At 48.9% G+C, this 27027-nt stretch overlaps 1 protein-coding gene across 4 annotated transcripts in view; it reads left to right on the top strand.

The window, feature by feature from the left end:
* LOC142589954 (ATP-sensitive inward rectifier potassium channel 12-like) overlaps nucleotides 1–27027 on the top strand; it is a 164622-nt gene that overhangs the window by 87322 nt on the left and 50273 nt on the right. For 2 of the 4 annotated variants that reach the window (XM_075701690.1, XM_075701689.1), the window contains exon 2: nucleotides 4460–4546. The exons of 1 other annotated variant lie outside the window; for it this stretch is intronic. The gene's annotated coding sequence lies outside the window, so the exon portion shown is untranslated. Of the gene's footprint in view, nucleotides 1–4459; nucleotides 4547–7017; nucleotides 7319–27027 lie in introns of those variants that run through there. One more of the 4 variants, XM_075701688.1, reaches the window with a different exon arrangement.

The following is a 27027-nucleotide window of genomic DNA, read 5'->3' as shown; positions in this document are numbered from 1 at the left end:
CCAGCCGTCGATAACTTGAACATTGGCATGTCGGCTCCCTCCAAGCATTCCAAGATTCGTGCTAAAATGCACCATAAGCGTGTGAGCTAACATGTGTCACGAAACACGCCACCAAGTACACCGAGTGCACCACGGGAGTTGATCAGTTCAATTGCGCTCAGCTGCGCAAAGCATACGTCGCACGGACCGTACACTGATTTACCATAGGGCGTGGCACCCGCCGCGGTTGCTCAGTGGCTATGGTGTTGGGCTGCTGAGCACGAGGTCGCGGGATCGAATCCCGGCCACGGCGGCCGCATTTCGATGGGGGCGAAGTGCGAAAACACCTGTGTGCTTAGATTTAGGTGCACGTTAAAGAACCCCAGGTGGTCAAAATTTCCGGAGTCCTCCACTACGGCGTGCCTCATAATCAGAAAGTGGTTTTGGCACGTAAAACCCCAAATATTATTATTATTATTATAGGGCGTGGCAGCGCAGATTAAACCTTGAGAATGCATACGGCAGTTTAAGGACAACGCACTCCAAAGGGGTGCGCCTGTTTCCCGCTTTTCTTGTTCTTGAGAGATACGAGCTGATCGGGAGAGGACTAGACACAATGGAAAGGGAAGTTATGTAGTGGCATATCTCGTCAAACGTAAAGGTTAAAAGTGCGACAGCGTGACATCCTTGTCTCTTGAAGAAGGAAAAAAGAAATCGATGTTCTTAAAGATCAGAATTGCCAACTTTGGGCCGTCCAGCGAGCGATGGAGGCCGCACGGGAGCACCAGCTCCCAGTGGCCATCTAGGCGGCCCCAGGCCCGGGCCTCCCAGTCGCCGGATTCCAAATACACACACGCACACGCACACTCACTCACTCACTCACTCACTCACTCACTCACTCACTCACTCACTCACTCACTCACTCACTCACTCACTTAAAGGCCAAACTACACGTACACGCTTGCCGACGCGCAAAAGCTCGCGACCGCGCGCCTTGCGTTCGCCGCGGTTCGCGAGGGATGGCGCGGTTTGAAGCCACAAGACGCGCGCCAGCGCGCGCGCATTCACCATTTTCGCCTTGGTAGGCGTACTTTCGTGGTTTTGTGAGGCAGCCAGAGAACCGAGACTTGCCCGGAGAAGATATCCGTGCTCGCGCCGCGCTTCGACGCGTACGATCTGTACTTTGCCGTGTGCGCATGCGCGCGGGCGCGAACTTTCGCTCGTCGGGAAGCGTATGCTTGTAGCTTGGCCTCTATTATAAACGACTCCCTCAGTTCGAGTTGATGCGCGTGCCAGTCTTCAGTTTCTGGTGCGCACTTGTGCCGTGGGGATCACGATCACCAGGCAAGCAGGGTGCGCTTGTGGGTGCGTGTACTGTAAGAGTTGGGGCCGGGCATGAAATAGGTGGTAGCTTGCCCATGCCGTCGTCCGACTCATCCAAGCTAAGGACGTGGTTGAAGGGAGGGACTTGTTCTCATCGAGAGCGAGGAATATGGGATTTATTTACAATATCTGTATGAAGGGTGGAGAACGTTACATTTCATCAGTCTATAGCATGACTGAAAGGGAATGCACACTGAAGAGCCGGGAACGGCTACTTAAAAACACTGTCCTCCCTAGAAACCTAGGTGAGGGAAAACTGCCGTTCCACCTTCGACCAGTGGGAGCGTCCAAAGTCATTGAACCCTCCTCAATTGAGGGGGAGGATTCACACACTCACTTCCGCACTTTGGTTTCACTGAGCACACCCAGGTGACAGGGTTCTTGTAAACACGGGTCTTGACCCCAGCAGGTGCCTCTTGATCACAGAGCTGACCCCGCACTCAGTAGCCGCCGCGTCTGTCCGTTGACTGTGACGACCTCTGGGGCCAGTGGGAAAGAACCGCAAAACATCACCTTCCAGGAGTTCCCCCGCTCCAAGCAAACCGTGAAGGCGACAGCGAATCAGCTAACAATCCTCGGCCTGCCGAACGTGGCTAAACATGCCGGCGCCGTTGGGCTGTTGAGGCGGCGCATTGTTGTCTTTACAAAGCGAGCCGTCGCAGCAGGCTGGGAAGGGTTCGGAGGTCGCTTCTCCGAAGATCGCCAGCCCACGAAGGCCGATCGTAACAGTACGTGTACCTTCGAACGAAGATCGGTTAGTAGTTGGAGCACGCGTGTCGCTGTCGCACGCGTGTTTCGTCTGTGCATGCACCGTCAAGTGTTGCCCAGCAGGCACGCAACAAATCTGGAGGCTCTTGCTTGGAGGCGGTCTGGCATCGGTAGTGGCCGGCAAGCTGAGTCCAGCAAATGAAGTCAAGATGGCTGTCGTCGTCACCATCATTATCATCGGCTTACCCGCCGTGGTTGCTCAGTGGCTATGGTGTTGGGCTACTGAGCACGAGGTCGCGGGATCGAATCCCGGCGACTGCGGCCGCATTTCGATGGGGGCGAAATGCGAAAACACCCGTGTGCTTAGATTTAGGTGCAAGTTAAAGAACCCCAGGTGGTCAAAATTTCCGGAGTCCTCCACTACGGCGTGCCTCATAATCAGAAAGTGGTTTTGGCACGTAAAACCCCAAATATTATTATTATCATCGGCTTATTTTTTTTCCACTGCAGGACGAATGCATCTCTCAGCGATCTCCATATGCGCCCTGTCTTGCGCTAGCTTGATTCCAACTTGCGCCTGAAAATTTCCTGATTTCGTCGCCCCACCAAATTCTCTGCCGTCCTGGACTGCGCTTCCCTTCTCTTGGCACCCATTATGTAACCTCACCCGCCGTGGTTGCTCAGTGGCTATGGTGTTAGGCTGCTGAGCACGAGGTCGCGGGATCGAATCCCGGCCACGGCGGCCGCATTTCGATGGGGGCGAAATGCGAAAACACCCGTGTGCTTAGATTTAGGTGCACGTTAAAGAACCCCAGGTGGTCAAAATTTCTGGAGTCCTCCACTACGGCGTGCCTCATAATCAGAAAGTGGTTTTGGCACGTAAAACCCCAAATATTATTATTATTATTATGTAACCTTAATGGTCTGCGCATTACATGGCCTGTTGGCCAGCTTCATTCTTTTCTCTCTTGATATCAATTACAATATCGGTTGTGTCCGTTTTCTCTCTTATCCACGCTGCTCTCTTGCTGTATCTTAACGTGATACGCTTAACGTCTCGAGCTTATTCGTCGGCCTCCAATTTCTGCCCCATATGCTAGCACCGGGAGAACGCAGTTATTGTACATCTTTCTTTTAAACTTTTTATACGGTGCCTTAAAGCATCCCTCCCTAACAATAATACAAAAAAAAGGAACGAAAAGAAGAACGAAACACATCGCATGAAAACCTCCGGAGCAACCTCTCACTTGTTGATAATTGCGCAACGTGTCGCATCGACCGCCATTCCTTATTGCGTAAAGCGGAAAAAAATGTTGCAGTTATATCGAATAGAATTTTAATCACGCTTTTCTTTCTTTTTAAGTGCGCAGGTAGACCCTGTATGACCGGCGAGGCATGTGCTAAATAGGGAGTCTTTGAAAACAGCGTACCGGAAGCTGCCTAGCGTATACCGAAATAGCGGTTTTAACGCGCATGCGCAGAGCAACTTGAACTCGTCTTGCTGTGACTTGTGCGCATGGTGGCTAGAGTTCACTAACTTTGGGTCCCACGTTGCTAAAATTCTCTAATTTAGTCCATTGATCAACAGTGTTTAGTACAAGGGATATCCATCTCATCTTCAAGTCACCGCTTTGACAATAGGACCTGTCATCATCAGTGCAGCAACAGCTTGTCGCACTGACAAAGAGGGCTAAGTCTTCTTGTCGGAATGGTTGTCTCCAGCGACATCCCTTCTTCTAACCATTGTTATCAAAGTTATGGTTAGCTGAGAATATTGTTATGAGGCACACGCTGTCGCAAACAGCGCGAGAACGGAACTGAGATTACGGGAAGATTAAGATTAACGCTAAGATGAAAGTGTCTTTCTTTAGTTTCGTTCTCTTGCAGCTTGCAAGGGCACAGCAGTTCAGTTCTTCACCTTCCTGCGAACATCTGCCCGTGTGGCCTAATTTATTTTAGTAGTACACTTTTAGTATTGTTGCATATTAGACATTACATTCTGGGGTCTTACGTGCCGAAAACACCGTTCCCAGCTATAGAGGTAACGTTCCGGACAAAAGTTGCGGGTATCTGTAACACTGCACCTCGGACCACTGCGGCTACATCGCACGGGGACTTGGATGCAAAGCTTTCAGTATTCGCTGGCATGTGTAACTGAAAAGTAAAAAAGAAAATGGCAATGTATGAACCGCCGTTCCACACTTCTTTTTCAGTTTTTTACGTGGGTCGTCGCTGCAGCACTGTCAGTGGAAAATATTTGCAAAAAGTTTTCCGCTCGTAACAGGAAACCGAGTTGAACGAGAGTATAAGGGCGCATAACGTACGTCCCTATATACGCAGTGCATAAAAAAAGTTTTTTTTTTCTTTCCGTTTCTTTTTTTTTTCTCAGGTGCACCCAGCTGCCGCCGTTGTGGTTACGGAGAAAGAATCGGTCGCCACAGCCTTGGACTGAACAACGTTCACCGACTGTAAACAGGTACGATGCAGAAAAGTGTAAACGCGCTACTGGAAGAGCTGTTCCGTTCGCCACTAGGTGCAACAGCCTCGCCTAGCACGCTTGCTGGTGACGAAAAAAACAAAGTGATCGTTCACCTCTGTGTCAGAAAACGGGAGAAAAACGGTACACACGCGATTGTGCGCTCTTTCGCCAACGACGGCTGAATATTCGCGGTATACCCAACCAATTTGTTCGACCTTGTTTACCCCTGCGGTACCCTGTTCGTCGGTTCAACTTGACTGCTTTTATATTTCCTTATTTTGTAAGAAAAAAAAAACAATTCCGCGGGGTCAATCTTTTCGGCCTCCTATATACTGCATGCTGGTCAGAACATGGCATTCGAAAAGTTGGGGTATGTATGTTGTCGTGGAAGGCAGTAAGCCTATATACGCTTCAGATCGATGGTACACTACGTAATACAGTACGCAACTCGAACGTTTCTTGGAAACTGGATGTATAGTAACAGTTTCGTTCTGAAGGTCCTGTATACCGTATTTTTATTTTTTATTATACATAATTTATTTTTGATCGCTTGAGACAGAGAGCACAATTCTAGTCATTCAACCGTATTACTCGGAAGAGACGTACATTACTTGCTCGGTCAGCTGAAATGCGTAGCCGACTAATTAGAAAAAACAATCACTTAAGGCTTTAACTAATTATTTCACTGCACATGCATCGAAATTTACGAACCTAAGCCAGTGAGTTCGCGAGGCGTACCCTCTTGGAACAAATTCTGAAGGTAACAACGCTTCCGACATTCCCAAAGTACGAACTGAATACACTGGTGATCCAGTTGCATTCCTGCTTCAGTGCGTAAAACGGCGTTTCATTAAAAACAAACTAAGTGACACGACAGCACATTCTTCCTGCAATTCTGGCGGCGCCCGTCTTGAAAACTTGAAAACATCAAACCGGTGTCGTCCTCAGAGTTGGTTCCAAGCGGATCGCCTTGCGAACTTCACCGCCTTGCAATTCGTAAATTGCAATACGTCCCGTAAAGTAATTAGTTGGATTCTTCGTTAATGAACGTTATCTCGGGAAAATTAATTTGTGTACATAGCTCAACACTAGAGGGGTTAATGAGTCGTTGTGTTGAAATCAGCGGACCTCTCGTGAGGGAGAAACGGGGCAATTCTTTTGGGACTTGCGTACGTAAACGTCGAAAGGGGTGTGTGCGGATTCTGAGTCGCACAGCTGTGTGTTTGCCTGGCTTGCCTATAGCTGCGCATTTTCTCAGCTCATCGCCGACTGCACTGGGTGTAGCGGGGGGGTGTTGCCGGTGTCTGAAGCAATTAAACGCACCGTCACACCCCTTGCACTCCTTGGCGCCCTCCTACAGCTCCGCAGCCTTCACCCTGACGCGCGAGGTGGAAGCGTGAACGCGTCCCTTACGTCACGACGTGTGACGTCACGAGGGTGCTGCTCCTTTGTGTTGTTGCTACGCGGCGAAATCCCTAAAATCCTGGCTCTGCTTTTTTTTTTTTTACTTTTGCGCTGTCTCCCTCTCACCTCACTGTCAGCTCAGTGTGGCTTCAGTTTTGGCAGGACCCTTCGCGTGTCTTCGTGGGCATTGTCTTGGCCGCGGACGGTACCGTTTTAGGCCTAAGGTTTGGGCGTCACTGCTCCGAGCAGTAAACCCTTGGCCTCCCTACGGGTGGCATGCTTGTATAGGCCTCGTCTTAGAGTCTCATCACGGTCGTGGTACCAGTGTAGATCTAAGAGCGTGATGTCACTGCTCCGAACACTACGATATATCTATATACCACGTAATCATGATTTCTTTGGCAGCGATTTCACGGCGTTTATTTCTTTCCAATGAGATGAGCGGAGAAGGTTGGCCGGCGCTTCTTTGAGATAAGGTGCGTGTACGGATGTCGTTTCTTGCGTTTATTTTTCTATTGATTGCGTTTTGTTTCTTACGCTGCCTTCTATCAGACCATTTCCTATATCGCTTTCAGAGAACGCGACCGCTCTGATACCGAGACCTGCACGCAAGCAAGCAAACACACGCATGCAGATAGATAGATATGCGAAGCTGTCTTTCTAAAACAAGTCTGACGCGCGTAACATCGTCGACGTTTCGACGACAAGCAGACGCACTCGAGTCGTGAAAGGGGAGAGCGGGTTGCAGAAGCACGTCGATCGTCTGGCTGGCAACGGGGTTCCAGAAGACAGCGAGACTCGTCGTTCTATCATACCTTCGTTTTTATGTTTCTTTTTTTTTCTTTTTACGTTGATGCCGTTTGTTTTCTGAACCGCGCCACAAAAGCGAACTCTACTTCCTGAGGCCGAGTGGAAAGCAAACACCGATTGGCTGTGACGAAAGGTAGCTGGGAGGAGAGGAGGCGGAGGGATAAGACGTGACGACGAGGGGGGCCGGAGCACGCGTACGCGGTCACGTGACCTTGTTGCAGCGCAGGCTAGCGTCGCGCCGTGATGAAGTCGCGTGAATCCATGCCAGGGGCGCGGTACTGCTTCACACAGTCGTCGCTGTCGCTTGCACGCGACCGTCGCGGGAGCTTGCTCTTGTGCGGATTGCTGCTGAGCGACCCGACGTTTCGCTGCTTTTTATACGCCGGCTTGCTGTGCGTCGGTGTGTGGTCGCGCTCATTTGATCGCGCGACGTGGACGCTGCTTCTGCGACGTTGCCCCGTTGCCACCTGCGAGAAACATCTGAGAAGAAAGGGCCAGCCCGGGCCCACTTTTGAAGGCCGGTTGACACGGAAATAGAGCTCCTCCTTCATTTTGGTGAGTAAGGCTGTCGTCAAGCGCCTGCGGTTCGGTACCTTGAGACCCCCACCAGCTTGCTCTATATGCAGCCGATCGTGTATGTTGGCTTCTTTTAGCAGCAGCCGAAGTTTAGACAAAATCGGAGCCACTGTCATCCTTGATTCCGAATGCGCTGGATCTCGCGAGATCGCAGAAAGCTATATGCACCGTTGGGCCTAGGTCACTCAGTCAGTACTTGAGTGAGAGTCCATCTTGCCGGGAACGCCTGCTACTATTTCTTCTTTCAATTTCGGGTCCGCAGACTAGGCAATCGCCCAAATCTTTTGATTTAGTCGATTCCCTTCAAGTCACACAAACTAAGATGCGTTGTATACTTGGTCAGCACTTGGGGAAGCAGGACGCACCTTCTGGTTCTGTTGGCTCGATCGGCCCTGGTGGCGTGGAACAGTTCAGAAGCCGTGTTCGGAAGCGTAGTGCCAGCCAGTCTTCGCGACGGACAAAGCGTTAGTCGACATGGCCGGGCTGATCGTGACAAATGACCCTAATGAGCGAATAGCTTCTTGAATTCGGCCTCAGGTGACCGCCTCGAGCGCGCGGTATTCGCGACAGGATGATCCCCTCCGCTCTTAGCAACCACTTTTCCCCACCTCAAAATTTTGTTCTTCGTGTTCGCGCGAAGCATGGTTGCGCTTAGGTTCTGAGCATGGCTTAAACCCAATGGCCTGCAGCGCCCGTGCTCACAGATATCTTTCACGCTAGGATAGTTCGTAAGAGTGAATTCCAGCCAATCCTGACGCTGGAAATATCATTAGCGTATAGACGATCAGCCAATCGCAGAGAGCAGTTACGAGCGATAAGCTTTGTTAATTTGGCCCCATATTTTACTGCGTGTGGCCGCTTGAGATGCTGGAAGAATAGATCCCGTTCAAACCTCCTTCGTCCCGTTACCTTGTAGACGGACTGTACAGTAATCTGTCTTTCAATGGGTGCATACTGATTGATTCATCTAGTCATTCACTGATTCGGTTTCACGTCTCATTGGGCAAATGCAAGGACAATGAAAGACGCCGTATGTACATTGGATGCCTCCGAATTATTCTAAGGGACGCATTTCCGCAATGGCTGATCAAATTCTCAACGAAAAACTGTAACCATCGCTCTAACCTAACCTAACTCTAACCAATCCTATGGACCCCGGCCCACTCCTCACTCCAAGGCAATATGAGGCCGCCCGTGCACCAACATGCTCGAGCTTTCGCCTTCCGAGCCCACGGCGCCCACACAGACCGGGACGGAGAGCGAGTAGATAGAGGCAAATTGTTGCACGGTCGACACGCGACCGCGTGGTCACGTATCGCGTTGGGGGGGCCACACTAATATTCGGCTAACCGAGCCCGGACGTTCAGGTCTGGGTCGCGGGACGGTCAAGAGGCAGCCGCGAAGGGAGCGGGGACTCCGGGCCGGCCATAACCCCCGTCGTCTCCCGCAACTGAAGGAGCCACCGTAAAGCCATCATTTTGACATTGAAGTTTCGTTCGGTCCCTCCTCCGAGTCGGGATCCGGGATATCTTGCGCTGTCCTGTGTCGAGCTATATTCGGCGAGTGCAACAGCAGCGAGGGTCAGCAAAATTTGGGAGGGTCGATTCGCTGAGAACTCTTCGCTCTAACCATACCTGTAATGGCCAACGTATCGTATGGCTGTGATACGCCCAGTTTGATACCCTCGAAATACCGAACGAAGCGCGGAAAACCTCATTGCAAAGCCCACACGTAGTTGCGTTTTTTTTTTACTATGCTGGGAGTGAAGTTTCAGCTGTGGATAAATTTACAAACCAATTACTACTCATTAGTCGATTAGCGCAGTAATTAGGTTACAATAAAACAACTATATATTTTTTGCTGCGTATGTACTCTCCATGGAAAGAAATAAATGTCAACAATTCGTTCAATGTTCTCCATGTTGTATAACCATGTGTATCAGAGGGTTAAAATAGTACGACGTGTGCGCGTATGTTCCTATTGCAGAATATATACCGGTCGGCCACTGGAGATCGCTATGCGAGATAGACGGGAGTATACGTGACGTATCAGAGCTCGCACTCGGAATAGCGTTTGCCGGTGAAATTGCCGGGACGACTTATGCGTAATTTCTATATTTTTAAATCGCGTGACAGGTGTTTCGTTATCGCCCTTATACGTGCCTCGTTGCGCTATTCACGGTCCCCAAACCTGCACTGTTATCTTATCGTCCCCTGACAGCCCTGTGGTGTCCTCGCCTGGTCAGGGGATAAAACTGTAAACATAAACTTTTGTTTTCTTTGTCTTTTTCCCCCCCATTTGCTTCTTATAACGGCCGCAGACCCGATAGTGACGCCGTTTAATTTATCTCTGCTCCACCAATAGCTCCTATCTAATCTGTCCATCCCGTCCCCCCTCAGTTGTAGCTGCCAAACCTATCTGTCTCTCTCTCTTTCTCTCTCTCTCGTTTAAATAACACTTGAAAACAGCGACCATGACAGTTGTCTGCGGTGAATTTATTTATTTATTTCGCTGGCTAACACTGATACGCAGTGGAGCCAACGAGGCCAGTTTCTCACCAATGCTCTCTCCCCATTCAGCTTTCGCTGTAGCATTCGACTTGATACCCGATTGCCGTGGTCACGGTGATGAAGATTCGTGTACGACTGCTTAATTTGTGTTGGTTCTATGGCCCGTCGTAAAAGAAGGCAGCCTCCAACGACACCGTATAATCGCAGCGATGTTTCTTTTTTTGTTCCTTTTATGCGTTGCATATTGCAATCACTCAGTTCAGCCCTTGGGCGCGGCCGGGCAGCCACCATTGACCTTTAGCTCAACCACGTGACGTGACGTCACGACAGCCGGAGGAAAAGCTGGGCCCCAACTCGCGCGGTCGCGCGCGGCCGCAGCCACCACCTGACTCCCGCTCCTCCCGCTAGGGGCGCTGCGCCGGCGCGTGACGTCACGGAGGAAAAGCTGGGCCCCAACTCGCGCGGTCGCGCGCGGCCGCAGCCACCACCTGACTCCCGCTCCTCCCGCTAGGGGCGCTGCGCCGGCGCGTGACGTCACGGAGGAAAAGCTGGGCCCCAACTCGCGCGGTCGCGCGCGGCCGCAGCCACCACCTGACTCCCGCTCCTCCCGCTAGGGGCGCTGCGCCGGCGCGTGACGTCACGGAGGAAAAGCTGGGCCCCAACTGGCGCGGTCGCGCGCGGCCGCAGCCACCACCTGACCGCGCAATATGCAACGCATTCTTGGCTTAACCAAGCTAAGCCTGGCCATTTTTTTTTAGACGTTGATGAATGCCAGGTTGTCGACTGAGGTGCCCTTTGTGGGACGACTACTGTGAATATCTTAAAGGTTGCGTCTATTTACTTTATGTGTCTCCCTTGACATGACCTACCGTTGAGATTGCAAATCTGGACAATTTTTGGGCTTTGTGGTGAGGTGTGTTTTTTTATTTTTGTGTGTGTTCTGAACGCTCTACTCTACGCACTTCCTTGAAACAGTCGAATTGCATTTTCGAGAGGCTTAAACTAAACATTCTTCTACGACACATCATGAATGGTGTGCTAGCCTCTGTAGTAATCTATACCGGGTGCTATTCTTCTTGTTTTTCTTGATGCAACATTGTCTTTAATTAAAGCAATATAAGTCAAGGTGACGTTATCTTCCCCATGAAAGTGTGCAGTTGGCACCCTCTAGATAAGGCGTAATTTGGGCAGTTATATGCGCAATTACTTAACGAAGGTTATTAACGTTAACATGTTGATGTTCATCTTATGGATGTGCCTAAAGATAATGAGCATGTTTGAAGCCCGTACTCGACATTAGCTAGGTGAGCGAAGAAATTTTCTTCAAGCAATCACTCGCAAGAGCTGCGCGAACAAATATATTTCACGCTCGAAGGCTCTCTGCAAGCGAAACTGACGCGTAAGAAGAACGCCTATCACGTCGAGCGTAGAGTTGATTTTCTAAACGTTTGTTATATAGTCGTCTATAAGATATACTATTTTGCCCGCTTGTCTCCATTTGTATAAAACAACAAAAACAAAACAAAAACAACTCCACCCAATGCCATTGTCGTGGCCGTGCGCAGCACGCACAGAACAGGCTGGTATATATGCACCTTACGACGGTGACGGGACTCGGGTTTATGGCACCGTATGCTGTGTCACTCGGAGCGTGAGACCCATATATCGCTTAATTAAGTAGTGACGTCCCGACCGAGAACAAATATCACGTGGGCGCCGGCCCCCACCTGGCTGTTGTCAAAACGGCCATTTCTGCAACGCTCCGCAATCTGGCGCGCGTATACAGTGACGTCACAACACGTCGACGGCCGGATGTCGCGATACCTCTCGATTGGCGGAGACTTCCGTTCTTCCGCGACCTCTCCCTGTGTCGGCTTCTCGGTTTTGTTGATCTTCTCCTTTGAGCCCGCTGACAGACAGTGCAGCTGATAGCGGCGATTCCTCGCGTAAGCGAGAAATCGTGTTCGAGAATTCGAAGCTGATGGCGACGCAGGACGGTGGTTACAGCGCATTGCGTGAGAGGAAGTGCGTGTCGTATCAGAGTCAGCTGCATAGATAGCGCTAGGCCCGTGCACTACTTTATGACGTCATGCTAATCGGTCCGATCTGCCGTAGGATGTGACGGTAATGCTGCCCGAGTGTAGGCCACGGTGATATTGGAGCCACCGCTTTCCTCGCGTGTCGGGCTTGGCAATAGGGATTTCGGCCCTGTTAGCATGACGTCATAAAACAGTGTCCCACGGGCCTTGTGGTGGCTGGGTGGTCTTTGCTTGCCTACAGTCAAAATCCGATCATACCTGACCAAGTTGCATCGAGGCGTCTCTTGCACGCGACAATTTCTGAACATCCGGGATGCTGCAGCCACAACATACATAACAAAAAAAAACGCTCGGTTATACATCGAATGAAACCGGTATATCCGCACCTACATAGACCGAACCCCGTGCTGCAGCAAACAGCATCTGCAAGTTGGCTTTCCGAGTGAGTGAGTCCGTGTGCGACTGTACAAGTAAAATTAATTAGTCTTCGAGTTGAGCGTTTGGGCGAAGGAGGAGGAGGAAATAACTTCAATGTGTCTCGATCCTGCGAGTTGCTGGGGAGGGCCAAAGGCCCCACCTAGCTGACGGCCGGGAGTTCGTGGGTCCCGGCGACATCCTCGGCCCGCTGGGCGGCCCGTAGTTGATCCTCGAGGGCGGCGCTGAGCAGCGCGGCCTCCCACCGCGTGCGAAGGCTGCTGCTAGAGGCCGCGTTCTCGTTATTGTTAGAAAAAAAAAGTAGCAAAGGAATACTGGTTAGCGTCTGAGAGGGGATTGTTGCGTTCGCCGGTTTACGCAGTCTTCAGCGTTCCATTCAAGTGCGGGCACAGATAGTGTATACCTCGCACCGGAAACAACACACGCCTATCTAATGCATTCTCTCTAGGCCGTCGAACACCCGCGTCCAAACACAGTACCCCTCCTACCTTGTATACCTCAGCGTAAGACGTTAAAAACGGCTTCACGAGCCGAGCTCATCGTTACTGCGCTTGTTAAATGCAGCAGAAAGTGGAGTATACTCTACAACCCGCGCCGTGTTTGCTTTGTGGCTGTGGTGTTGGGCTGCTGAGCACGAGGTCGTGGGATTTAATCCCGCCGCCACGGCGGCCGCATTTCTATCGGGGCGAATTGCGAAAACACCTGTGTACTTAGATTTAGGTGCGCGTTAAAGAACCCCGGGTGGTTCAGATTTCTGGAGTCCCCCACCACGGCGTGACTCATTATCAGAAAGCGGTTTTGGTAAGTAATGCCCCGTAATTTAATTTTCATTAAGTATAATCTACAGGGGTCGGGAACTGCAGGCTGCCACTATATAGACGATTACAATGGCGTGTGTAGATGCAGTGCAGCCACCTTTATCACATGCACTGTAAAATAATTAACAGCCTTACACGTTAATAATGGTGTAAATATGTCAATAATGCCGTTACACCAAAAAAGGGTGCAAGGACGTGACTTGTGGACGCGTTTACACCCTTGCTTACTTTTAAGGGTGTAAAATTTTTTCCCGGTGTACGTCGGCTCTACTCGTAAGTGCACTCATTCACACTTATTTCACAGGCGTGAGTGAGTCACGCAGGGTTTTAGTATACGCGAGTACGAGCGCGAGCGAAGTGAGTACGAATGAGGTGCGTATGCCTTTACTACGCATGTACACCCCACTGCACACAACTATACAACGATAACTGAAGGGTGTAGTATTGCAAACCCACGCGCCGTCCCGCCCCGGACGCGTGTTCTCGAGCATGCAAGCTGCTTGCTGGCGACGCAGGCTGTTATCACGAAGGGAGCATTCTCACGGCACGCTTCCTCTTCTCGGCACTTAGGCTAATGGATTCGAGCTCCTGGGGAGGAGTGTCCGAGTGTGTGTGTGTGTCTTTTCCGCCCAGTATCCGCCGCTTCGTCGAGGGCCATCTTTCGGCTCCGTTTTATTTTTCACTCCCCTTATAGAGAAGGTGTTTGTTTGGGTAGCCGAGAAACGGTTTCTTATCTGTAGGCAGGCGCCTCGACGTATCTTCGCCAGCGGCGGAAGCTCGCGAAATTGCCCTAAAGCGCGCCGTCGTGTTATTAAGACGTGAGAGGCGGAAAAGCCTGATATAGCTGCCGCTGAAGATGACACCGGCAGTCTCCGCTTATCCGCGCGGTGTGTCGCCTGTCCGGTGGAAAGTTGCACGAGGAGTCATGCGTGTTCGTTGTGTGATTAATCGCATCGGCCGCCTTTTTTTTTTTCTACGTCCGGTACATAAGGGATGGTCGTCGGCTTTGTGTCGAACACCTCCAGTAGTTTTTTTTTTTCGCCGGAACTATTCGCGTCACGTGATTCTCTATAGTTCTCGTTTCACTGATAAACGGATCACGGGGTGGCGATCGCCGCCAGCCCTGCGGTTGTGAGGCCTGCGTTAGAGCTATATACTCGACACCACATTTTCTACTTTTCGTTATTATCGTTATATTTCTTTCGTTGAATGAAGGTCGTCGACCTCAAAGCCCTATACAAAATAACACTGGTGAGCTTCAGACCCGCCCCAAACCATCTGCTGTGACGCCTTTTCTACGAGCCAATTTTATTTTGCCTCTTTGTTACCCGGCAGGTGTGTGGCATGCCTTATGCCCCGTCGTGACGAGGAAGGTGGTCACGTGGGAGCAGGGCGTCGCGTGACGTTTCGGCACTCGCTACGCCGCTCGCTCGGCCGTCTGCGATGCGCCGCTACGTCGGTTCGCGCGAACGAGTTTCCGACTCTAGGCACGTGATTTCGGTTACATGCAGTGTTGCCTCGCGATGTGTCCTTTAGTTTCAAGCAGCCCTCAAGCTAGCAAACACGCACGCACACACGCACGCGCGACAGACAGACAGACAGACAGACAGACAGACAGACAGACAGACAGACAGACAGACAGACAGACAGACAGACAGACAGACAGACAGACAGACAGACAGATAGATAGATAGATAGATAGATAGATAGATAGATAGATAGATAGATAGATAGATAGATAGATAGATAGATAGATAGATAGATAGATAGATAGATGTGAGCACAGAGGCAGCAGGAACTGGTCCCGACCAGCCAGAAGTACAAAAGACCGCTGTCACCTCGGTTCAACGAATGTGGTGGGTGCGCACCAATTACGTACCCGACCCAGATGCATACGCTCGGCGGGGCTTTCGCTTTCGAACGACGTTCGCGCTCCCCCGCGTGGGACGGATGTGTACGACGGTATCGTCGGCAAGCCTCGAATGCGTGGCGGAAGTCGAGCTTCCTCCGCAGGGGCCGTCATCTCACGGCCGCTTCTCATATAGCGGGGAACGAGCACCTCGGCTGTCAACGATCGACGCGGCTGCGGGCCCGCATAGCCTTTCAACGGGAATAGAATAGATTCCCTGCGCGGCGATTTCGGTTGCACTCCCCACAGAGTTCCGTACAATCGTCACAGGGAACTGTGGCGCTGTATGGTGTCTATACATGACCTGCAAGCAGGGCCCTGCTTCTGTCAGCGAGGGAGTGATGACTATATAGTACATGGCTTTGCCTGAACTTCGTCTTTCTGGCTTTAAAAAATGGCATCGCGACTTTGTGGAGTTATCGTTCATCATCATCATAATCATCATCATCATCATCTTCTTCTTCTTCTTCTGCTTCTTCAGCCTGGTTACTCCCACTGCAGGTCGAAGGCCTCTCCCATACTTCTCCAACTACCCCGCTCATGTGCTTATTGTGGCCATGTTGCCCCTGCAAACTCCTTAATCTCATCCGCCCACCTAACTTCCTGCCGCCCCTGCTACGCTTCCCTTCTCTTGGAATCCAGTCCGCAACCCTTAATGACCATCGTTTATCTTCCCTCCTCATTACATTCCCTGCCCGTGCCCCTTTCTTTTTCTTGATTTCAACTAAGATGTCATTAACTCGCATTTGTTCCCTCACCCAATCTGCTCTTTTTTTATACCTTTAAGTTACACCCATCATACTTCTTTCCACAACTCGTTGCGTCATCCTCAATTTAAGTAGAACCCTTTCCGTAAGCCTCCGGGTTTCTGCCCAGTAGGTGAGTGCTGGTAAGACAGCTATTATCCACTTTTCTCTTGAGGGATAATGGCAACCTGCTGTTCATGATATGAGAATGCCTGCCAAACACACCCCAGCCCATCCTTATGCTTCCGATTACTTCAGTCTTATGATCCGGATCCGTGGTCACTACCTGTCCTAAGTAGATGTATTCCCTTACCACTTCCAGTGCCTCGCTACCTATCGTAAACTGCTGTTCTCTTCCGAAACTGTTGAACATTACTTTAGTTTTCTGCAGATTAATTTTTAGACCCACCCTTCTGCTTTGCCTCTCCAGGTCAGTGAGCGTGCATTGCAATTAATCCCCTGAGTCACTAAGCAAGGCAATATCATCAGCGAATCGCAAGTTACTAAGGCATTCTCCATTAACTCTAATTCCCAATTCTTCCCAATCCAGGTCTCTGAATACCTCCGGTAGACACGTTGTGAATAGCAGTGGAGAGATCGTATCGCCCTGCCTGACGCCTTTCTTTATTGGGATTTTGTTGCTTTCTTTATTGAGGACTACGGTGGCTGTGGAGCCGCTGTAGATATCTTTCAGTATTTTTACATACGGCTCGCCTACACCCTGATTCCGTAGTGCCTCCATGACTGGTTGAGGTTTCGACTGAATCAAACGCTTTCTCGTAATCAATGAAAGCTATATATAAGGGTTGTTTATATTCCGCACATTTCTCTATCACCTGATTGATAGTGTGAATATGATCTATTGTTGAGTAGCCTTTACGGAATCCTGCCTGGTCCTTTGGTTGAGAGAAGTCTAAGTGTTCCTGATTCTATTTGCGATTACCTTAGTAAATACTTTGTAGGCAACGGACAGTAGGCTGATCGGTCTATAATTTTTTCGAGTCTTTGGCGTCCCCCTTTTTTACGAATTAAGATTATGTTGGCGTTCTTCCAAGATTCCGGTACGCTCAAGGTCATGAGGCATTGCGTATACAGGGTGGCCAGTTTTTCTAGAACAGTCTGCCCGCCATCCTTCAACAAATCTGCTGTTACCTGGTCCTCCCCAGCTGGCTTCCCCATTTGCATAGCTCCCGAGGCTTTCTTTACTTTTTCCGGCGTTACTTGTGGGATGTCGAATTCCTCTGGACTATTCTCTCTTCCATCATCGTCGTGGATGCCACTGGTACTGCATAAATCTCTATAGAACTCCTCAGCCTCTTGAATTATCTCATCCATATTAGTAATGATATTACCGGCTTTCGTTATAGATAGCTAAATAAACGTTGCTAAAATTGTCCGACGGCAGCATTCGAACACGGAACCAAGGTAGCGCACAAGCCCGATGTGGAAACGATTGCGCCACGGACGCATGCATGGACAAGCGGAACCACTGAAATTGATTAGCAGCGATTACGCGTGCTTGAAGACTCCTTATTACCCTCTGCATTTAAAAAAAAAAAGAAGTATAAATTAGTTTGAAATTTAGCCTTATTTGGGCCCAGATAAAGCATGATAAACGAAGCCGCGAGAACGTCCGAAGCCACAAACACGAAGATCAGACAAATCCACTCACTGCATCATTCTCATGGTGGGCGAAAGATCGCAGCGCCAGTGGCCTCTAGGGATTATTGTAGGAAACTTTAGTGCACTCCCTACAGACCCCGCGTTTCAAAGCCCGTACACAATGATTGGCGAGTAACGTGGAACCTGGGGGGGGGGGGAAGTAGGGGCTGGCTGACTGGCCCGTCACTATAGACAACAAGGAGTATTGCACTCGGATAGCATGCTAAGACTAAGATTGGTGTCCCTGGGGAAAAATGATCAGAGAAGGGCAGTCTGAAGTATTTTTTTTTTCGAAGTAAGACCACAACGTGTATGTCACCCTCAGTCACAAATTATGATGGCCTGTCAATAAACGTCTCAGTTAGGTAATTTTACTCCGAGGCATAATATCGGAAATCTGCATGGGACGCACCTGGCGGATACCCTCCCCTCCCCCATACTCGGTGAAATGGGTGCCCTCCCCGCCCAAAAAGAAAGAAAGAAAAAGCTCCTGGCTAGCCCCTGACTGCAGTGTAGTGTTAGTATATAGGGTGTCCCAGCTAACGCTAGCCAAGCTGTTCAAACAAAAACAAAAAAGGCTAAAAAGTATGATGCGAAATAAGATTTTATGACCCATTGTGTTCGGTTGTCAGTACGCTGATGGCCTAACACAGTCGGTTCAATAATTGTGTCTTGCACCATGTACTTAAACCTTTCTTCTTTTCCTTTTTTTTTTCTTTGAACAATCTGTTTAACGTTAGCTGGTACACAGGGTAGATGAATGTTGGGGGTGTGGGAGCCTGGCGTTTGTATGAGCGTGAATTGGTGCCGCTAAATGTTAACGGAAGCGAACGAGTGCTGCTGACCAGCAAGAGAGACTGACGATGTGTGTGCGTACGTGAGTTACATGGCGTACAAAATCATCGGCGCACTAGTGGTTTATAAGTTGCATACTGTTATTAAGCTTATGCTGCCGACCTGTGCTCAGAAGAGTGAAGGGAAACGTGCGCAACAACCACATAGGGTAAGCCGTGGTAAGCATTCGGTAAGTTCAGTTGACCCGGACCTCAAGGTCACGTGGTTTCTTGCTTCCCGCCGCATGTGCGGGCAGAACTGGCAACGCCAGGCCGCATATACGCGATTCTGCAATACACCGTGATTGAGGCGCCATTTCTTGCCGATTATGAAAGGTGGCGTAAATCATAACTTTGCGAAGAAGACGTATACATTCAGTGGACTCATTCCTATAGTTCTTCGTTGAACCGGAAACTTGCGCTGGACTCTACACCCTGTACCTTTGTACCACTACACTCTAAGAAAAGTTTACACCCTTTGAGTTGTATCTTGTCACACAATAATAAACGTGATCTGTCTTGTCCACATTTCCTTTCTTTAACGCCGCGAGCCCGGTACTACCCAGTAACGAACGGCATGCGCGTTATGAGCATGACATAGCATTGCCGACAGGAAAGTAGCGGGCGCGGCGTTTTCAAGAAAGGAAACGCAAGCAAGGCAGATGACGGTTGTTGTTGTGTGGCAGATATACGCCCCAAAGGGTGTAAACATGTTTTAGAGCGTATTTTTTAGAGTGTAGGAAAAGTGATGGAGAGGATGGGGTGCTTACACGTCTAGAGTGGTATCTAGAATACTACAAGATATACCCTGACGCTATGGCAGGCTTCCGACGCGGACGCTCTTCAGTAGACAACGTCATAGATCTTGTCTCGTCTGTTCAACACGAAAAAAGCCTCAGGAGACTGTCAGCGGCGATGTTCCTGGACGTATTCCGCCAAGCGCGGGCGGTTTGCCGGTTTAGCGGGGGCGTAAACGTGAGCGGCCAGATTGGTGGCGCCAGCTGGCGGCGCAAAGCCCAACCACACAAACACAAAGCTAGTTACTATATTCTGCTTAGCTGCTGGTGTAAATTTTCGACAGTGGCGTAATCATGTTCACAATTACGCCGCTGCCAAAATTCGCACGAGTATCGAAGCAGGATATAGTGGGTTACTGCAGTTTTAGCTCTGTGTTTGTATGGTTGAACTCTATGCTACCAGGCGGCTGCACCGCTCTGGCCGCTCACGTTTACGCCCCCGCAAATCCGGCAATCCGCCCAAACCGCTCCCGTTTACCGCAATAGCGGACAAGCTAAAAGTCTCTATTAACCCCCATATTTTTGAAGAGACAAACCTGTTCACGTATTCCTTCAGTCCGATTGTCCAGTTACCGACAGGAAAGTTTGCTGGAACATTGCATTCCATGAGCAGAAGAAATCGGCGTCTCTGTTAATTGACTTTTTATGCTTCCGTAACTGTCTTTGTATCGGTCAACCGTACATTTGGTTTTAGCACTGTCGTATTTTGTGCGTTCTGTGCTTTCTTTTTACACTTTGGCCTCCCGAACTGTTGAAACTACTGTGTTCTCTATCCGCGTCCCTCCTTCATGGGCATTCTATAGCCTGCAATATTCGACAAATGCATAAACAACGGCACTTTTTCGAGCGCACCAACGCAATGTTTTTACTTTCGAGCAGACTCTCGGCACGCACTGTAGAGTAACTTACACCCTTAAAGTGAAAAACGGTGTAAATATGCCTGTAACTCACAGCCTTACACCTTTATTGGGTGTAAGGGTTATTTACACCGTTTTACATATTTACACCCTGGGTATATCCAATGGGCACCTTTTACGTTCGATCAGATTAGAAAGTACGCTCTTAAACGAATGTACACCCTCTGGGTCGCGTCTGGCCACACAACGATAATCGTCATCAGTCTTGCTTGCGTTTCCTTTCTTGAAAACGCTGCGCTCGCTACTTTCCTGCCGAGAATGCTCTGTCGTACTGATAACGCGCATGCCGTTCGTGATTTGGAAGTACGTATACCGGGCTCGCAGCGTTAAAGAAATGCGGACAAGACAGATGGCGATTAATGTTGCTTGGCAAGGTACGACCCAAGGGGTGTAATGCCGCTCAAGAGTATGCACGAGTGCACCCAGAGTTCTAAGCAGAGTTACGGAACTCTGCTCTTCAAGGTCTTTCGCCGGGAACGGTTAAGCGGCTTTTAGGGAAAAAAATACAGTAACTGTATTGCGTTCTGAACACATAGGGTCGCAGAAATGCAAAAATTGTCACTTTGCGCGCGAGCTGCGATGTCAGTTTTCTTTTTTTTTACATTTCAGTTTTTTTTAAGAACCAGCTGCGCTCAGGCATAACGGAGCCGCGCAGAACGAGGCCATTACGGAATTTAGGTTATGAAACGTATAAACCGGGATTTGAGTGCTGAGTTCTGATTTCGCACGCGAAGAGGGCGGTGGGGGTTGCTTCCGTTTAATCGCTTCATCCGACAGCGGTTGCACAACTTCGTGACATGTCCTTGGTCGCGAGGACGTAACTGGAAAACGTGCGCTCGGGTCAACGCGTGCTCTTGGAAGCTCTTTATGGCTTTTGAGCGTCGGGGTGTCCCAAGTTCATTCTTCCACGCATGTGTCAGAACTGTGTTAGTGTTTCTTTTATTTCTCTTGCATTGATGAAAATTGGCGTTGCAAAAAGGAATTGTCGTTGTGCTGCCAGCAGTCATGTTCCGTGACTATATTTGCATAGAGTGCGGAACGGACACTATCTTTTCGGGCGTTTTTTTTTCTTTTTCTTTTTGCGGCGAATAAAATACCTCGAGGACATCACCGTTGCAGGATATTTAATTGTTTGGCAAAGGCCCTCCAGTTCTGTTTCTTTTTTCATGTTGTCATGCTGTTAACAAGTGTTCTTATTACTCATATGCTACAAACATGTTTTGATATTACTCTTAGCTCTCATCTGTGCTACTGTTGCTTTAAACATTGTATACCATCTTAAGTGTCTTTAACAGGAGGTCCCGATGCAGTCTTTGACTATGGGACCTCCTCATGTGTACTACGCACATGTAATTTTCTGTATTTTTACTACTGAATGAATTGTGAAATAAATTGTGAAATAAAATTTAATGCATACGAAGGAGGCCTGCTATACTGCGTTGTGCTTAGCCTTAGAAGAGGTGACGTCCTGCAGCCCGAAGTTCTTCGATCGCTAAGACCGAGCTTTATCTCTGAATGGCGACGTTTGAAGGACAGCAAATGCGCCTTCTTTGTCACTTTTCCACAGCTCGAACCTTGGAATTGTTGAAGTACAGTTCGCTACTAGCTAGACAGGTGAGGGAAACCATCGAGGCTGGGCCAAATAAGCGCACAATCAGCCAGGTGTGTAAGCTTCCCGTCAGTAGTGCTGACGGGAGCAGAAATAAGTTATCTAGTAGTATTTATGCGTTAGGTATTGTTTCTTTAATGCGTAAGCATTCTATGGCGAGTACCCCGGAGAAACCGTGTCCTTCCCGTGATGGCTTCTAACTGGGGAAATAGGTGCGTAATTGGTCAAGTTAAGACATGTAATCGTTATAATAGAGTAACTGTAGACGATTGGTAGGTTTAGGATCGATTAAAACAAGTCTGGTCACGTCGCCGTCGCCTCGGCATAGTCGTTTGATGCAATAAAGGAAGTATAAAATGACAAGAATAACTGATTGATAGATGTGGTTTGGCAAAAGAAAAAAAGAAAACGTTGGGGTGGCGGTTAGGCTCATCTTATATACGACCGCCTTGAAGGGATCGGGTGTGCCCGAGACTTGTTCTCGCAATTAAATTATGGGGTTTTACGTACCAAACCCACTTTCTGATTACGAGGCACGCCGTAGTAGGGGACTCCGGAAATTTGGACCAACTGGCCGGGGTTCTTTATCATCATCATCATCATCATCATCATCATCATCATCATCATCATCATCATCATCATCATCATCATCATCAGCCTAGTTACGCCCACTGCAGGGCAAAGGCCTCTCCCATATTTCTCCAAGAACCCCGGTCATGTACTAATTGTGGCCATGCCGTCCCTGCAAACTTCTTAATCTCATCCGCCCACCTAACTTTCTGCCGCCCCCTGCTACGCTTCCCTTCCCTTGGAATCCAGTCCGTAACCCTTAATGACCATCGGTTATCTTACCCGCCGTGGTTGCTCAGTGGCTATAGTGTTGGGCTGCTGAGCACGAGGTCGCGGGATCGAATCCCGGCCACGGCGGCCGCATTTCGATGGGGGCGAAATGCGAAAACACCCGTGTGCTCAGATTTAGGTGCACGTTAGAGAACCCCAGGTGGTCGAAATTTCCGGAGTCCTCCACTACGGCGTGCCTCATAATCAGAAAGTGGTTTTGGCACGTAAAACCCCAAATATTATTATTATCGGTTATCTTCCCAATTCTTCTTTAACGTGCACCTAAATGTAAGCACACGGGTGTTTTCGGATTTCAGCCCCCATCGAAATGCGGCCGCCGTGGCCGGGATTCGATCCCGCTACCTCCGTGCTTAGCAGCCCACCACTGTAGTCACTAAGCAACCACGGTGGGTGAGTTTTCGCAATGGCACCAAGGAACTGCGTAAGCTTAATTGGTGAGACGGAGAAGTGGCGTATGGGAACGCTGAACGACAACGGGGATATCGTAGTCGGCGGCAGGAGCAACGAGTTTACCTACAGGAATTGGGAGATAATCAACAGTGAGAAGTGGGAAGGAGGTGTTCAGAAGTGGTTCGAAAACGACCTTATAGGACGTCGCTCGTTTGAAAAAAAAAAAAGTGCTACAGATATTCGGAGAATTGCCTACTAATGGCCTGGTTAGTTTGTTAGTGAAAACTTGATTGAGCTCTAGTAATTGTGTTCTTCTGCGGCCGGGACGGATTCTTCAGGGTAGTCTTGCTCCCAAGCATTCTTTGGCTCCGGAAAAAAGTTGTGGGTGTATAAACATGCATAAGCTAGCGACGTAAGTAAGCAATGGCTAAGAAACTAGCCGGACCAATGAAGGCTTACGCATTAGTCGACAATTCTGAGAATTTATGTAGCAGTCTTTTTTTTTAAACTTTCCCGTGTGTGACCCCGTTTGGAGCCTTGTATCTACTTTCCCAATGCGCATGCGCGTCCCCTCCGCTTCTTTCTTGGAAACTAGCGATTAAACTGTAGTCGTAAGTGAACGTCTGCCCTGTCCACATCGTTTCCATTAGCCCTTAATTCCGCTCAGCAACGCAAGTATTATACAATATATTTTAGGGCGTTGTGCATGGGTCTGTGACGTTTGTCCGTAATTATTTCTGCGGGTTTAGAGAATTTGGGCTTTCACTTATCTACTTAACGCGAAAAAAAAATGACAAGTCGAAAATGGCGTGTCACTACGCCATTAACCATTGCAAGTACAGGGGCAGGCTTATGTGTAATTTTCTGTGTGTCATTTTTAAGAACAGGGCGGCGGGAACCGTCTGTTTTGTTTAGTGTCGGCAAATGTCTCCCAATTTTCTTTTCTTCTTCTTCTTTTTGACTATCAGATTAAGAGAATGAGTTTTTGTTGTTTAGGTATATAACCTTTTAATCGTGCTTATACGGTAGACGCCGGAGAACTTCGTTGTGAAATGATGGGATTACGCTTTACGAAAGACGTTTGACATTTTTTTTAAACTTCCTGTTGTAAGCGTCAACGGGAAACCTTGAAGCCAAGGACGGGGTCACCCGACGCATTGCAATGTTTTTTATTATTATTACTAATCTTAATCGCATCTCGCGCGTCATCACTGCAGCGCATTTAATTTGTCCGGAACGCAAACGTATGCGGCACTAAATTGTGCGAAACTACGGCCGTTCGTTCGACGAAGAAAGATGGCGACGTTAGGCAGGTGACTAATGCCGCACGGCTCGTCATGTTCCTAAAGCCGTTTAAGCGATTGTGCTGAACGGGTAATGTCGTAATGAGGCGCTACGAATAGTTAAGAGAGAAGATGTTATTTACTCGTTGCTCATTACGTGTTTGGCACGCCACGGAGCTGTGGGGGGGGGGGCGGAGGGGGGCGATTGCCCCCCCCCCTGTCTTTAAGTAATCCAATGTTCAGGCTCTGCGCGACCGACTGCACGCGCCAGGTAAAAGCGAGCAGCAAAGAAAATAATCGTTTCAAAAACCGTCGCAAAAATTTTTAGGACACTTTAGATTGAGCCTAACAGCCGGTGGTCGAAAATTTGGTGACGCTTGCTAAGTGGGCGTTACATAACCAGTTGCACGACCGACGTGTGCGCGTTGATTGGCTGCGACGTCATCACGTGGCTTAGCGAGTTCAGTCGTTGTCGTTTGAACAGCGGTAATTTCCGCGTATACAAATTTCGGCAGTGGCAATATATACTTGCTGTGTTTGCCTGGCTCCTCAATTCACGCGAAATAGTCGGTGTGGTTTTCTCACCCTCAAATATTATGCATGGCCAAGGAACGGAGGTAACCAGAACTGTCCGAAAAAAAAAAAAAAAAACAGGCCCAAGATTCTTAGTTCGTTTCTTTCTTTGTTTTTTCGAAGTAAACTGAAAAGAACACTTAGATTTAGTTCCCTTACATGTACAGTATTGACGGCGACTGCTTTTCACATAGCAGCAGTAAAAATGACTAATGTATAAGAGAAACAGTTGCCTGAAGCTATATATATATATATATATATAATGAGAGAGAGAGAAAGAGTCACATTCATAAGAAGCCAGCAAACTTGGTTGCTAAGAGCGATCTCACGCGTATAATGCCAAGGCTCGGGTTCGTGTGCCACCGGCAGCCCGTTTTTTTCATCCACTTCAGTTTCCATATATCTAGAACTCAGAGAGAAAAAACAATTCAATTAAGAACTGCAATTAATTTCCCCTATGCTTGCCCTTCGTCTCACTGCTTGAATAATGAAATCCTCACCAGAAAATTATTAACGACACATTGAGCTTCGAGAGGATGCTTTATCGGTCTAAAACCGATAAAGCCCACCTGTGTACTCGCATCGGAATTCCACGGCGGCCAAGCTGCGCCGTGCAACGTGCGTCCAGATGGTTAATCGATCGCGGGATTGCACGCTTCGACGAAAGAGCTGTTTGATGTGAAACGTCGCTGGCAAAAACAAAAAAATAAATAATAATAATAAAGGCGTTATGCACACGGTCGCGACGATCTGTTTCGCGAACGTTCGGTTCGCTAGCAACGACGTCCGGCTAATTATTATTTCGCCCGGCCTGCGTATTCTCGGCTAGTTCCAAAGATTTTTCATTTTTCTTTATGGATTCGTGCCCGACTACGCTATACGCGTACAGTGTTCCGGAGCAGTTCGCAGTATCGAGAGAAGCAGCCAAGGCTGTGCGTATAGCCCACGGTGACGCATATACGGTGTCGCGCTGCTGAGCTTCGAGGTCGCGGGTTCGATCCCAACCGACCGGGTTTCGGTCCAGGCGAAACTCGGTAATAAAACGTCCGCGTGCATTGTGTGGGTCGCACGTTATAAGGAACCCCACGCGTGGTCAAAATTGATCCCGAGACCCCTCCCCTCGCTATACTGCGGCGTGCCTCGTAATCGTAGCGTGGGTTTGGCAGCTGTAAAAAAAAAAAGAATTTAACTAATTAGCATGTTCAAAGGCGACGAATCGAGCTGTGTCCATCTATCTCTCCATTAAGCGCACCGCTATGCGAACGCGAAAGGTTGCATCGAAGCAAAACGCGGCCGGTTTTGGATGGCACGACGAGAAAAACAGTGTCCTCCTGAGACCACTTCTACACAATTTATTGCACAGAGGCTTCGATTTTTTTTTAAAGTTCGATATGGGAAGCGATTACTCAAAATATTAATTCTGGATATGAAATCAGGTGCGTGTGGAAAACTACAGATGTGCTAGATTATTATTAATTTTATTATTATTATTATTATTATTATTACTATTATTATTATTATTATTATTATTATTATTATTATTATTATTATTATTATTATTATTATTATCGTGCTCTTTAGAGAAGTTTGACTCTAAAGTTGACGTAGAGCTCCACGTTGTCACTGACGGTGGAAAACAAAAGCTTGTAGAAAGTTGTGTTTCGAATTCTTCGAGACTGCGCGCGGAAAAATCCAGGATGCAGCAAGCAACGTGGCAATATTCGTGGCAATACACGAATAGTTGCCATCTTCATCTCCACGATAATAGGCAATGAAAAATGCACTCTTTTCTTTTTTTTTACCAAAGCAAACATGATGAGATGGTTCCATTATTTCGTGGTTTTGGGCACTCTCCCCTCCCCCACCCCACCCCTAGAATGTCATTTTTGTTTACTTCTACGTATACGTGGAGATGCATGGTGAAGGTATAAAAGGGGTTCCAGCAAGCACGGACGCGATCACAAGTGCAAAGGAACGGACAGGACAACCCTGGCGCCAGGACCAGTAAGAGGAACGGACAGGACAACCCTGGCGCCAGGACCAGTAAGAGGAACGGACAGGACAACCCTGGCGCCAGGACCAGTAAGAGGAACGGACAGGACAACCCTGGCGCCAGGACCAGTAAGAGGAACGGACAGGACAACCCTGGCGCCAGGACCAGTAAGAGGAACGGACAGGACAACCCTGGCGCCAGGACAACGCCAGCGTTGGTCCTGTCCGTTCCTTTCACTTGGGTTCGCGTCAGTGCTTGCTGGAACCCCTTTTATACGTTCACCATGCACCAACTGGCCCAGCAGACCACACTA

Source organism: Dermacentor variabilis, chromosome 8 (assembly GCF_050947875.1).
Source record: "Dermacentor variabilis isolate Ectoservices chromosome 8, ASM5094787v1, whole genome shotgun sequence".
NCBI classification, from domain to species: Eukaryota; Metazoa; Arthropoda; class Arachnida; order Ixodida; family Ixodidae; genus Dermacentor; species Dermacentor variabilis.
This window is presented reverse-complemented; position numbering and strand designations above follow the sequence as displayed.